General features: G+C 39.1%; 1 non-coding gene and 1 pseudogene across 1 annotated transcript; one reads left to right on the top strand and one right to left on the bottom strand.

Moving 5' to 3' along the window:
* The window catches only part of LOC138242774 (zinc finger and SCAN domain-containing protein 2-like), a 587,776-nt pseudogene that overhangs the window by 70,639 nt on the left and 502,237 nt on the right, over positions 1–14,900 (top strand).
* Positions 12,957–13,038, bottom strand: trnal-uag (transfer RNA leucine (anticodon UAG)). The gene has a single exon. It is a non-coding gene; the product is annotated as a tRNA-Leu (tRNA).

The raw sequence follows: 14,900 nt of genomic DNA, 5'->3' as shown, positions 1-14,900 counted from the left end.
TCTCGCTTTGTGAACGTGTGCACACAGCGGTCCCCCGGGTTCCAGTTCGTGCGTAATTACGCATCGATGAAAAACCGGAGGTTTTAAAAAAGATAATTAGCTCACTGATAGTTTGATGTAAAGGGTGTGGAAATATCCACAAGTCGTGGTCTTTAAAATGCATTTGGTTTGACGGCGTTCTGTGCTTCCATCGCGAAGATATGGACAAAAGAATATTCGTGCTTGGTCAAAAAAATGTCATAAAAACGACAAAGTAAAGGCTGAGAAAGCATCCACAATGTATTTTATACACAAAACAAGCATTCTCGCAACTCTAAGAGGTTTCGTGAAAGCGCTACAGGCGTGCCAAAATCGTTTTCGAACTTCGAGCTAACTTTACCCCGGTGAGCACACTATGGGGGATTTCCGGTTATGTGAAATACCAGCAGTTTAATAAATAACGCATCTGATTTTGGATCATAAGATTGTAGGTTCGACTTCTACCTGGCTCGTGTAAATTTTATTCAAGCTCCTCAGTAATAGATGTCTATTATGTAATGAACCGCACCTGAAAGCAAACATTGGGTCTGTTTCCTTTGTTTTTCAGCATAAAATAGCAAATCGTTACAAAAAGTACCTGCTAATGTCCAATAGCGTTTTTTTTTTTTTCAAATTACATTTTCAGGCTTCAGACACTTTTTAATAAAACAAAAGTGTCCGGAAACTCCCTAACTTTTAGGTTTGCTTGAACCTGTATTAAAATAAGTTATTTGAAACTTCCGGGATTCCATTCTCTGATGTAGCTGTCTCTAAAGACGGATGTGATGTTTCGCAGATGTGAACTGTGCCTTCTCTCTTGTGTTTAAGGGTATTCGCTGTGTGAGATCCTAACTGTATGTCCAGTAGGGCTCTATTTTGTTTAGATTATCTATGTGGTGTACAGATAGAACTCAACTACATGGTGTGAATTCTGTGTTTAGGACGAGCAGAACCTGAAAAACGAAAAGCAGACCTCAATGTAATTTGAACATGCAGCCTTCTGATCTGGAGTCAGATATGCTACCTTTGCGCCATGGCTATCAGCACCTTTGAATTTCCCAAAGGAGACAAATCAACTTCAAAAAAAAAAATCTCCTGTGAAGAGCGCCGCTCTTCCGAAGAGAGTCTCTTCATCCCAGACCACATTTTATTCTTCCTGCACAGCTCTTGTGCAGGTGTTGTTCTCAATTACAGATCCAGGAACACTGATTTTTTTTCCCTATTTTTTTAACTTAAGTACCCCATGGTGCAACCGTAGCACGTCTGACTCTAAATCCCCAAGTTCATTTTCAAAGTATATCGGAGTCAACTGATACTGATCAGGTTCTGCTGCTACTGAACCCGCAGTCTTCACCTTAAAGCTCAATTCCCCAAGCCTTTTGACCTTATATGTCCATCCCTTCTCGTCAAAACTCATATTTTCACAGAGTACCCTTCAGAAATCGCAGTATAGAATGAAAAAACTCCAGTAGATCTCGGCCGCTGTTGGTGATTTTCCTTTAAAAATAAATGAATCTCTGGAAATTTTACGGAGTATCACTTTCACTGAGACCGAGAAGTGTTAAGCTGTACATGAGTCTTTGTGGTTCGGTTGTTAACCAAAAGGGTGGTGGTTTGAGCCCTCCCAGGGACACTATGAGCCTTTTAATGTACACACCCGTCTCACTTTATCTCCATGGCCGGTCTTGTACCGCAATCAAATACAGAGCCCGCAGGGGGCAGTAAGCTTGCATATATAGCTCACTGTGTATATAATGAAGAAGTAGAGGTTAGTTTCTCATCTGCGCATTACAGAGCCTTACGCAACTCGTACTGTACCAACAGTTAGGGTTTGATCCCTGCACGGGCTATTAGTTGAAAAGCCATTGTAAATGACGTGTAAGAGATTTATAGATACTGTAGATCAGTGGTTCTCAAACTGTGGTACGCGTACCGGCAGTGGTACGTGGAGTGCCACCAGGTGGTACGCCAAATGACCCTGGAACTGTGTAGTGTGCACTGAAAAATCGGGATGGGTTTTCATATTTTGTATTTTAATACGTGTCAAATACGCAGCCTACGTACTACGATACAGTATGCGCTAATACTTCAGTGGACACAAGAGATACTCTGTAATTCTATACCACTCTATAGGAATGCGTGCTACGGATGCAAGTGACCAATTGTATTTAAAAAAAGCTACTGCATCTCCAGCAAATAGGGAGAACGAAGAATGTGCGTGATTTTGGAACTATGCCAACGTTCTAAACACAGCAATGCATAGAAATATGTGCTACGAACACCGGTAATCTTGTGAGCACACGAAAGCGTGATAACAGAAAAATATTTAAGAACTGTTCGAATTTGAGAAAAATACACCGAGCGTCTCTGTGTTTCGCTCCCATGCGCATGAAATAAAAACTTTAAATAAATACAGAAATAAAAACAGAAACGCGGAAAAATGCAAGCTTTCGGATTGCTTAAGCAGGTAAGCTACACTATTTTTGAAGAACCTTATTTACTGTTGGCAAAAGAGCTGACACGTATTATGTGTGGAGAAAAAGCTGCTAAACAGCTCGACCTGCTGCCCCCCTCCCCCTGAAAGACACAGTCATTCATAGAATTATTGAAATGAAGGATTATATCAAAAGTACACTGATAGAGCGCGTTAAGATGAGCAGATGTTTTTCACTGCAATTAGTTGAGTCTGTAGTCGATTTGGCCAATTTGCTTGTTTACGTTAGATACGAGTTTGAGGGTATGTCCCATGAAGACTTTCTGTTCTGTAAACCGCTACCAACAGGAACTACAGGAGAGCACATATTTCAGCTTCTGAATGAATTTATCGAAGAGAATGGCCTCGACTTGATAAAATGCGTCTGAGTTTGTACAGACAGTGCTAGAGCAATGACAAGCCGACATAACGGTGCAGTTGCACGAATTAGAGAGGTTGCTCCAGAAATTAATGTACGCATTACAACATCCACCGCGAGACCTTTGCCGTCAAGAAAATGCCTGACGATTTAATATCTATTAGACTCTGTTGTGAATTGTATCAAGGCTTGAAAAATTAATTCACATCTCCTTTGCTCAACTAAATAGGCTCACCCCTCTCACTGAAATGGTGCTTTTTTATTAGTTGTTGTTAATGTTTTTTTTCTGTAAAATACTTTGAGAAGCCACCTTTAAAGGCGCTATATCAAATAAAGTTCATTATTATAATATTTATTATATGTATGTGTGAGTATGTGCACGTACACTCATGTTGGTCATTGAGAATTTCTGGGGTTCCTATGAGATGATGACTTGTAGGTGGTACTTGGATGCTTTGGTTGGATTAGGGGTGGTACTTGGTCCAAAAAGTTTGAGAACCACTGCTGTAGATACTTTATTGATCCCATGAGGGAAATTAATAAAGCTTATCCAGCTGGCTTTTATGTTTCACACTAAATTGCGATCTTGAAACCAAAATAATTAGAAATATGGAACACAACCGTTGTTCTCCAAGAAGGAAAGCTGTTTAACGCTGACGTCACTCCTTTTTATTTAACCCAGATTGTGAAGACAACTCCACCCTATCAAAGGTAAATGTTGCACAAAAGTTGGAAAGCACACTCTGAATCCATCTGTACTGTATATTTGATTCCGCGATCCGTTCAAGGCTGCTTGGTGCTTTTGCAAGCAAGTCATTTCAGGGAAGAAACTCACTTTAGAGAACTACTGGTGCATTTTCACTCATTGAATTTGATCTTTGTACTCTCTTTTCATTCTCAGCTATAATATTTCAAAATTACAGTTCGGATTTGTTGGAAAACTTCACAGGCATTATTAAGTTAGGACTGTACAATTGTATTTTAATATCTTGGTATATTTACCTTCATTTTAATATGGATTTAACCATAAATGTTGTACTTTTGTTGTACATTTTAACTGAGGACGCACGACGACTATTATACCTTGTGATACAGATGCAGCCATTCAAAATGAGCGGTAAAAACTCGTGGTACAGTAACCAACCCGCAGGGCACCATAGGGCACCGCAGGGCAAGTGATTGGCTGGCCAAAATGACCGACAGGGGCACTCGTGGTGCATTGGTTGGTAGTGAAAAGATTTAATCATTTAATGTCTTTACTGTGCACATTTCAATCTGCTTAGTTTTGAATATTTATATGGAATTTTACCACTAAAGGGAAATTTTAGTAGCTGAGCATAAAAAGAAGAGGCGCATAACGCATCTGAAGGTCATAAACAATATTAATTTAGGAACATAAACATTACTGTATGTACATAAACTGTACTGTGTATGGCTGCTCTTGATAGTTTAAAGAAAAAATACACACCAGTCTTCCATTTCTCCCTAAACATCTTAAGCATGAAAGTTTTATGAAACGGTACCCAAATATGTGATTGCTGTATAGAATGAATTTTAATTTTTAAAAATTATTTAACACGAAAATTAAGCTGTTTACATCTTCCGCCTGAGAACAGTCACCCATTGCTACCCAACGCAGAAACACAGCCACTAACTAGCAAAGAGAGGACATTAGCTAGCCAATATGATAAAGAAATAAATGATTATTTTGTTTATTTCTTTTGCACATTTATTTGAACATTTCCATCGATTGTACAAGTACTTGGAAACTGTCCAATCCCTAGTTCATCAAGCATTTACCGGTCTGGCGCCGGTCTGTGTCTTCTAGGATATAATGCCAGCGAACTCTTGTTTTTATGTCCACTATAACTACTCCGGGCAAACGTTCCGAGGTCAAATTCTTCCAGCACGGGGGTACCTTTAAAATGGAGACGACGGCACCGAAATTTTTTGGCGCGCCTTCTCTTTAAAGCCCTGGCCAAATATGAAGACAGTACGTACAGTTATAATTCAAATGGAATTAAAAACTACACATCCCAGTTACCATGGTGGTGCTTGTGATCATTGCGTTTAACCAACGAAACAGGGCGAAAAATCAGTCACATGACTTTGGGGCAGAGTTTCGAAAGCTTAACCTATCAGCAACAAAGCGAAATTTACACGATAGGCTACCTCAAACTGTCAGTTACACGACTGTGTATGTCGCTTAAGCCACTCCTATTTGGCATTTTAGTTATGGAGGCGAGAAGACGCCCCCCCCCCCCCCTCTCTGGGTATCTGATTTGCCGCCATCTTTAACTGTTCGGTGTCCGAATCGGAGTAGCTACGCGTACGAAATAAAGTTAATCCCAACTACAAAACATATATTTTTGTGGTAAGAGGGTGCAAAACATCAGTATTTACTGCTATTAATTACTGTACGATTAATAGTTGAAATCTGAGCCTAGATATAAAGTTAGATATAAAGTTAAAATCTCGACAAAGCAATGTAGGAAATACAGAGAAAATAAATCCTTTCTGACATCTAAAATCAGTTTCGATCAAGGTCTCTAAAACGAACAAGAAAAAGAGGATTTTCGGAGGGCAATTACACTGTGTTTATATAGAATAACTGATTTATGAGCAATCTAATTTCTTGTTCGTTTAAAACAGTGAAATGTCAGCTGCAAAAGATCGCACCAGAAACAGCACTCTCTCTGCCTGTCATAGACGTTCAGGAAAGACTGAATGAAGTCATGTCAAGTACAATAATTCGGTCATCAATTATTGGACAGTATATAAGGAGGATAAGGATTTTGAAGTTGACTCGAAATCTGATAGGTAACCAGTGCAAGGACTTGAAAACAGGTGTAATGCATCCCTGATAGGATTCTTGCTGTCATATTCTGAACATATTGAAGATTGCTCAGTGTGGATTTAATTTCCCCAGTGAACAGGATGTGCATTTATTAATTCTAGAAAAAAAGCCTTTCTTGATTTCTCTAGTTCTTAGTTTCTCTAGTTCCATTTAAAATAAACTATTATTCCACAATGCAGAGTATTACATGGCCAGTATTTACAAATGATATTTGTGATTTAAAGAAATTAACACAAGCAGCTTTTGGAGATTTAAGTGTTGGCTGAGTTATTGCAGGATAAAAGACTAGAGATGTTGGCAAGAAGAAGATAATTTGGGGAAAGCTGAGGAATACACTTATAACAAGAAGACTTCCTAATGGGGTTAGGCATACTTTTAATGAAGATGATGAAGTTAACAGACTATATGTTTATATAGATACTGAAATAAGGATTTGTATTTTAGATTATGTGTAGTTGCTGGCATTGAACTGTGTGTTGGATGTACATGAATTGAAGGAATGGGCAAACATAGCTGATGCGGATCCACAGAGCCAGCATTTTAAGATGTTTATAATTAGAGGCAATTTGTTTAAATAACTAGGTATGGATACTGATGTGCAAGAGAGGTGGAAAGGCTGTTTCCTTAAACCAGCACTATAAAATATTTTATTCTCAGTGAGATGCTGCCATTTCATAGTGGGTTTCTAACACTGTGTATAGTTCCATCCACACAGTGCCTTTACTTCCATTTCTAATCTCTTTATCCAGTACAGAGGATTTGGAGCCTATCCCAGTAAGCAACGGACACAAGGCAGAATACACTCTGGACATAGCGCCAGTCCATCACAGGACAGACAGACACAAACACACACACACCAGGGCCAGTTTTCCCATAAACCAATTAACTTACCAGTATGTTTTGGAGTGCGAGAGGGAGTCATATCACACATATGGAGAAAAACCATGTAACCCAGAGAGAACATGTAAACCCCACACACACAGGATGGCAGGAATTGAACCTAGGACCCCAGTGCTGCATGAAAGCAATGCTAACCACTTCGCCACCATTATAAATGGATGGATATCTTAGTTATCTTTCTAGTTCACAGGTTTGCATGCATAATTTAATTTTGAAAGCCACTGAGACATCAGGTACTACTGTTGTATTTATGAAAAAGAAACAAAACAAAAAACATACTAACAACTGTGCCATCCTACTCCTTAGTTAATACATTTTATTATTCATTAACAGTAAACATTGTTAGAAAAATATTTTGAATTATATTTAACCCTATTTTTTCTTTAGTTTTGTATTTAACTTATTATATGATAGTCAGACTTAATGTATATTTGAACAATGAAAATATATTTTTACAAGATTTTACATTAAGCACTTAAAATTAATATGGTTAACAATAGTAAACTGTAACATGCTGTAACAAGATCAGTTAAACTGCGAAGAAAATGCTTTCAGAGAAAATGTTTCAGGTGTGAAGAACATAGATCTCCAATGCAATTTCAACCAAACCTGTTCCCACACACCCTGCCCCCACTACCATTAGAATATACACAAGGCACTGAAATCTTTCGAGCTAATGATCAGGTGACCCAAGAGAGAGCGAGAGAAACACTAAGGGGTGCGGAACCAGGGAACTATTTACATGGAAAACGGGCGATCTCCCCAGACTGTCCGCCCGTTTCACTGTTACCTGGATACCTCTTTATTTAGAACTCACTAACACTGATTTTTAGTTTAGAAGGATTCAAGTAGGGTTTTAGATGAAAGGCAGCGACCTTAATCAAGCCCAAATCATAACTGAACCCATTCAGAGCCTACATTACATTTTAGCGTTTCATTCTGACCAGAAGACCCTCACACCTGAAGAAGGGGGAGGTGTCTTTCGCTGGAAATCTCGCCTGCTTCTACTTTACGAGTACAACTCCCTCTCTGCCGGAGTGCTGGCTGTGACGAATTATACCGGTTTCACAGGTTTCAATCACAGACCATGTGACATGGGAGTCAGGAAACTAACACACAGCGCCACCGGATTTGATAATGCTATAAAAACGCTATAAAATAATGCGACTAGGCACAGAACAAGTTTACAGCACAGTACAATAATAAATGCTGACCATGACTTTAGAAGCATAAATTGCCTTACACTCAATTTAAACACAAGCTGTCTTTAGCCCTCTAAGCTGGTTCATACAGAAATGTAGAGATCCAGGCTCAGAACACACAGCTTCATTAGCAAATACATATGCATAAAACATACATAAAACTAGAGAAGACGTTTTACAGAGGATGGATTTTTAGAAACATCCCATCAGTGGCATCACTGAAATCAACTCCTAGGTACTGTAACTGTCATGTGGATAGTTTCACAAGAATCAGACAAAGGTTTAAGCATCGCTTGTTCTAGATAAAACTGCAAAAAAAAACCAACAACCCATAATGTACTTCTTTGCGGGTCTGTTTGCCCAAATCATATATTCACAATGTGAAATCTAGAAAATAATATCATGTAACCAAAATCCGCAATATGGAAACAGAACCTGTGTAATTGTTGATAGATGATGTACTCGTAACATTTTTTCAAGACGAACTACAACATTTAAAAAATGACTTGTATGTACTTGATATCTCTAATCAATCCACGGGTCCCAGCACAAAACGAAAGTAAAACGCATACCATTTTGCGCTTCTTATTAGTTGCTCAAAAGTAATTTGACCGTATGAAATGCATAATATAAACCTAGAAACATATACGTGAGCAGTACTTAAGCACTGTAGTATCGGTGTTAAGACATACCTCTCAAATACTGTAAATCAAGTTAAAAATATCTCAAGACCGATTCTGGTCATAATGAAACCATGTTTCCTGTATGTTTTCTTTAAAGTACTGAGACCAACCATATACTGTATGTTTATGTTCCAAAATTAATATCGTTTATGGCCTTCACACGCGTTGCAGTATGCTCCTATTCTTTTTATGCTCAGCTACTAAGATTTCCCTTCAGTGATAAAATTAGATATGAATATTCAATACGTAAACGGGCACAGTTAAGACATTAAATATACATATACATACTGTATACAGTACAGTTTTCATACAGTAATATGTTTATGTTCCTAAATCAATCTCTTTTATGAGCATGTGAAAGGCATGGTGAATCGATTCTCAAAAATTACTGTACTTTGCATGATTGGAAACAAATGCGTGATTGCGAAATGCTGTGGTGTTACTTTTACAAAGACGGTCAATGAAAAAAAGAATGTTGACCAGGGCAATACTTTGAGTTTACACTTACAGCTTGTCCAAGGTCATTCATTATTAGTACTATTAGTAATATCTTCGTTAAAGACTTTGATGGCCACAGCTCAAACATGAGAGGTTGAGCTTTATTAGCTCCACCTTGCGGAAATTCCGGATACTATTATTTTGCTTGTCGTATTATAGGAGAATTTACGGTAACTCGCGGTATTTACCGGTAGCTTGCGGTAGACTGCGTACAGCGTACCGCAAAATAATGCGGTATCGCCCACACATTTTGAATGGCTGCATCTGTACATGCAAGACATCTGTAAACGAAGATGTAATTACAGTCAAATTGGCAATTAACAGAAAACCACAATTGTATAATATTATTTCTCTATGTCGATGATCAGTTGAAGGATTTGAAGAAACAGCAGCGATAGCAGGTGATTTTGGTTTTGAACCCATCTTTACACCTCAATAATCCATTTGTCCTCGAAAAAAGAAAAGACAGGCATGTTTTGAGTCTCATAATGATCATCTTCTCGATCCAAAGAAACATATAAATTTGATTCCTTCCGTAGTATTTTGGATTTTCTTACGAAGATCTCATGAAGTATTGCCAGGATCTATATTTAGCTTTCGGTAGCGATAACACTGCTGATATTGATTGAGTAGAAATCTATGATGTATTGACAACTTTATCTGAAGCGAGAAGTCCTAGAACGCTGCCTATGAAGTGTTAGGATTCATACCAAGATATACTTTTTGTTTTCAACCCAAAATGCTGCTATTGCATTACACATTATATGAACATTACCAGTTTTGGTAGCTTCTCTGCATGATTTTTCAAAACTGAAACTAATTACAAAATTATTTAAGATCAACCATGACAAAAAATTATAAATCAGGACTAATATTAATATCAACTGATGTTACTACAGAAAAAAAATATTTAACTGAAATATTAATAAGACTATGCAAGCCTAAAAAGTAGAACAATTAAATTTATATAACTTTTTTTTTTTGAGAAATGGGCTCACACACCGGAAGACACTAACGTTTCTCTTCGTTAGAGTATGTGAATAACAGTTTAACCCAAAATGTTTGGAGTCCAGAGGGAGGACTTGCTCGCTGAATGATCTCTCAAGAAATCCCTGGTGAGATTCAACAGGTGTTTTCTTCAACAGCCACTAAAAGTCTGATGACCTTCTCTGGATTTCCTGAATATGACGTTCAATTAGTTCAAATCATTTGGTAGTTAACAGAACGAAATGCTTTGGAGGTACATTTAAAACAGCAGAGCAAGACTGTAGCACTTCGTGTGTGACTGAATTTAATTGTGTAAACCTGGCTCTCTATGAACAGGAGCAAAGAGTTTTCACTCAACAGAAGATTGCGATGAGAGCACAATAACATAAGACATCTGGAGATGCCAGGGAGTGAACTCAGGACTTCATCCATGAAAAGCACGCACTTTACCACTAAGCTACATCCCCTACGGCACAGATGTGTGATCAGGTAACACATCTCCTGAAACTTTCATTCGAGATAGGAAGCGTGCTCTTAAACACCAAAACACTCAAAAAGGAAGAAGCAGATCTCTGTACACAAGACGGTAGTGCGATATTAGAATTTCTGAGTTCTTGACGGATTCAAGCTCCTTCTCAGAGGTCTTTGCTCCCCAAATAACTTTGTATCTGAGGAAGAGCACCACGGAAAAAACCCAACTCAACAAGAGAGCGCGTTGGTTGCTCTTGCTCTTAATGCAAGGAGCTGTTTTTTTTTTTTCCTCGCAATAAGCATTATTAACCAGAAACAGCAGCACAGGTAGGTCGCATTTGTGATTATGTCACTTCTCTGCTTCAGCAAGGTCAATAAAAGACTCTGAAAGTAGTAAAGCAAAACTGAACTCAAAATCATATTAGGAATTCTGAGTGATATCTCCATACAGGTAATCCAATAAGAACGTTGAAATATTTGAATATCATCTCTCTGTATATTGCGCTGCTTTTTACCCAGAGTAAAACTATTGGATTGAAAGAATGCTAACCGCTGGGTTAAAATGTATAGTTGTTATTTGGAGAAATCTGTAAACTCGTGATCTTATATGTTTTAAAAGACAGCACAGGAAAAAACACACACACACAGGTACTAATACACGAGGATACATTTATTAATACATAGAATATGCATATAAACCTAACAGATCTTATCGAGAGGGTTATCAGAATACAAAAGGTATATATTCAGTCAGTTACAAAGAGTTACATATATCAAGAGGACATACGTTCAGTATATAATTCATTTAGACCGTTTCGTAAATGCACTTGGTTATAACTTCTACATTGGATACTCAAAACAAGTACATAACTCTTAGGAATTAAATTGATATTAACTGGTTGGAATAACAATTGAATTCTCGAGTTGTAATGCATTGAAGTTGAATACTCATCCAATCTCTGGGGATTCAGATCTCCTGCGGGCACAAAAAAAATGTTGTAGGCTGTTGCTATCCAATCCACGCTCTCTGGCTAGGTGCCAGACTGTGCTGTGCAGCTTGCGACGGTGCGCTGCTGATGCTCACTGACCGGCTAGTTAGTGTTGGCTTTAACTAGCAAAGTTTGTGCACAGGAGAAAAGATGACTGTGGATCCCAGCAAGTCAGGAAAAGGACCGGTTTGTTCCCGATGAAGAGCTAGTTCTGAATAGTGATTCAGCTGTCCACAGTTCTGACCTGTTCACGAGGCCTGCTGCTGGTGCTAACCTCGGGTGGATCCTCTGGTTACTCTCTGCCAACCTCCGCTCTAGACTCTTAGAACAAAGGAAAGTTCTGGCACTCGGACACACTGGCCGTTCGGTTGGTGTCCAGGCTGAGTCTCAGGATGGTCAGGAGGCGCGCTGCGAGAATGTCCTGCCCTTGGGAGCCTTCTGCTCCTGGGCCGTCCTGCCCTGGAATTCTCCTTTGAATTCCCTTTAGAAAAGTCCACAGAACCCTCCCCAGAATCTTCCTGAATCTCTCAGGCTCTCTGTGTTGCCTGTTTTTACCTGGAGGAACTTCAGCTCATTGATTGGCTGAAAGTTCCATGGGCATCAGAGTCCCATGTGGGTTACTCGGCCCTACCAGTCCCTGATTGGTTGATCAAGGTGAGATATGAGTCACATACTCCTGACACTTAGGAATGCAGTCCAGATGTCCATCTGGCACTCCCTAGACAGATAGGCGCCAATGGATGACCATTGATCATGATAGCCAGGCTTAGCTAAGTGCATCCCCCTTTGGGAGCTGTCCTAGGAAACCTTATCAAAGGAAACCTTAAATCAGCCTGCATGAATAGTTTCTCTGTGGCTGCACCACAGAGATGAACAGAGCGATGAGGCCTAATTTGGGAAAGCTCAGAAACACTTAATTCTGCCTTATTAATAAGCCTCGCCGCTACACCGAGCTAATTGATAAAGCCCACCCAGTGCATACTCTAGCAGAACGTCAAAGAACATTCACCTTTGTACCCAAAGAAACCACAGGAACAACATCAGGAAGCACAATCAATTGCCCTTTTAAATCTTTCCTGTAAGGTATGCTATGTGAATTCATGAAGTTAATCCTCTGATCTCTTTTGAGCACAAACAAAGTATTTCTGATGGAGCGCTATGTTCAAAGATTTAATAAGCTTTACCCCTGCCAACGATTCGGCGTGAAGAATTAAAAGTTTCACAGACAAAAGCAGCTCAACACCACAGCCAATATTACAGTAAATGTACTTGCCGGTATACTATCATGTGCACTGCCAGAAAAGTGATCTCGGCAGACGTTGTTCCCTACATAAAGCTGAACGTGCCAAAGAGAATTTCTGTAGAGAAAACAAAATATTTTTTCTGCCTTGATGTTAAGCTGACAGCCTGTCTTTTAGAAAGTCTATCTCTAAACACCTACGCAGCCTAACAAAAAGCACTTTTACTGATCGTATTGCAGGTCTTAAAACATTAACATTTGGCAGCAGTGGGATTCAAACCCACACCCCCAGAGAGACTGGAGCCTAAATCCAGCGCCTTAGACCGCTCGGCCACGCTACCTTCCCATGCTTAGCTTCCTCACATTGCTGGCTTGGGAAATGCCGGGGGCTTCAGCTCTTGTCGTTGGATCTAATGATATCATGTGGAAGTGACTGCACCTTTATCTTCCGAGATGCTTTCAATAGCACAAACGCTACTTTCACCGGCACAACCAGCAATAACGAAGGAGGTGGGTTTCATCCTTTGTGCTGTTTATAGGGGTGCAACTCTACAGTGATCTACTGACTTGAAGAGCAAAAATCAAAATCCTCTGCTACTACAGTTGCTTTTTTCATAGTTTCTTCAAATCCTTCATTTGAACGTAGATTTTGAAGGATATTGATGATAATACCACATAAATTGTGGTTTTCTTATGATTGCCAATTTTTTTTCAAATACCAGCCTTTTTTACAGTTCCTTGCGTGTTTCACAAGGTATAATAGCCCTCCTCGCATCCTCAGCTAACATATTTTAAAATTACAATAGATTATACAGCATGCATGTTTACATTTATATTAAAATTAAAGTAAATATACAAGAATACATACAGTGCTAACCCAATAATTCTTGTCAGGTTCTCCAACAAATCTGCGTTGTTATATTAACATGTTTCAGCTGAGGGTGCAACAGGAGTATAAATTAATTTTCCCGCCAGCCATTCAAAGACCAAATTCCATGAGTGAACATTATTTTCTCAGAAGTTGCCGGCATTGGACTTTGCCGGTGGTGTTGAATTATGTCCACAACTGTTGTAGTAGTTCCTTCTTGAAATTCGACACATGCAAAGCATTCGTAATATCATAGGTGTTAAAGTTCGCTGAGTCTATTCGAGTCATGGTGTGTATCCCTGCCTATCACTGGAAGACGGGTAGCTTTTTTACACTCAGATTCCAATCTTCAATGCTTTGTGTGAGAGCTTACATAACTTTCAGTTTCTCACATTTTCTGACGACTGTTCCAAAGGGGCACCCTGTCAATTCCGAATACTTTTCAAAAATCTGCCTACATGTTTGATTATTGTCATTTCATTTCGAAAAAGTTCAATATTGATCATAATTAAAGAAAATAATGATCACGAACAAAAAAGGGATAAAGATGCGAGTCGATCTTGAATCACAGCTGGGTGACACGGGCTTCTGTTCTGATATGGTTGTACGAGAAACAGGAGGAATCGCCAATCTCCTATAGAACATGAGTTGAATCAGGAGTGAGACATTTCGTATACTCGCGCATATGTCAACGCCTGACCTACATCGTAAAACTAACATTAAGTTGTCAGAGATGTTCATTTATATACAAACAAGAGACCAAGTAATAATTCTACATTAGTTCAGGTGGGTAAACCTGAACTAACTAATAAACCTATTAATAATTCTACATTAACGTGTCCTACACTGATCAGACTAATTGACATGGTCTAATTCTGAGCCTGTGCAGTTCATGCTAATTACAACGACAGTTCTGAACCCTCATCACCGACCTGAGCACAAGTTCAGCTGTTCTCCAGTTTTGTTACGCATGGTTTTTCATTGCAATTGAGTTCAGAGCTGGAGCTGATCTCCAGACAGTACAGTGTTTTGGGTAAGTTGTCGAAATTCGCATGAGGCTGCAGACAACTTACCCAAAGTGTTTTCTATAGCTTTCAGGTGCAGTTCATTTATATAAAAGAATGTAAGTGGTATAAACGCAACAAGCCAGACGGCAGGCCAACCTATAATTTTCTGACGCGAGGCCTGACGCGTTATTCATTACGCCACTGACCCTGCTATTGCAGTACTAAAAAAAACACATTTTCTACATTTATGTCTGTTTAAAAATCACTCTAAAAAAGACAAAGGGTTTGTGTGTCGCGCTAAAAATCCTTCGGCTGAGACGTAAAACCG

This window comes from Lepisosteus oculatus, chromosome 14 (genome assembly GCF_040954835.1).
Source record: "Lepisosteus oculatus isolate fLepOcu1 chromosome 14, fLepOcu1.hap2, whole genome shotgun sequence".
In the NCBI taxonomy this organism is placed as follows: domain Eukaryota; kingdom Metazoa; phylum Chordata; class Actinopteri; order Semionotiformes; family Lepisosteidae; genus Lepisosteus; species Lepisosteus oculatus.
The sequence above is the reverse complement of the archived record's forward strand: the minus strand, read 5'-3'. Positions and strand labels throughout refer to the sequence as shown.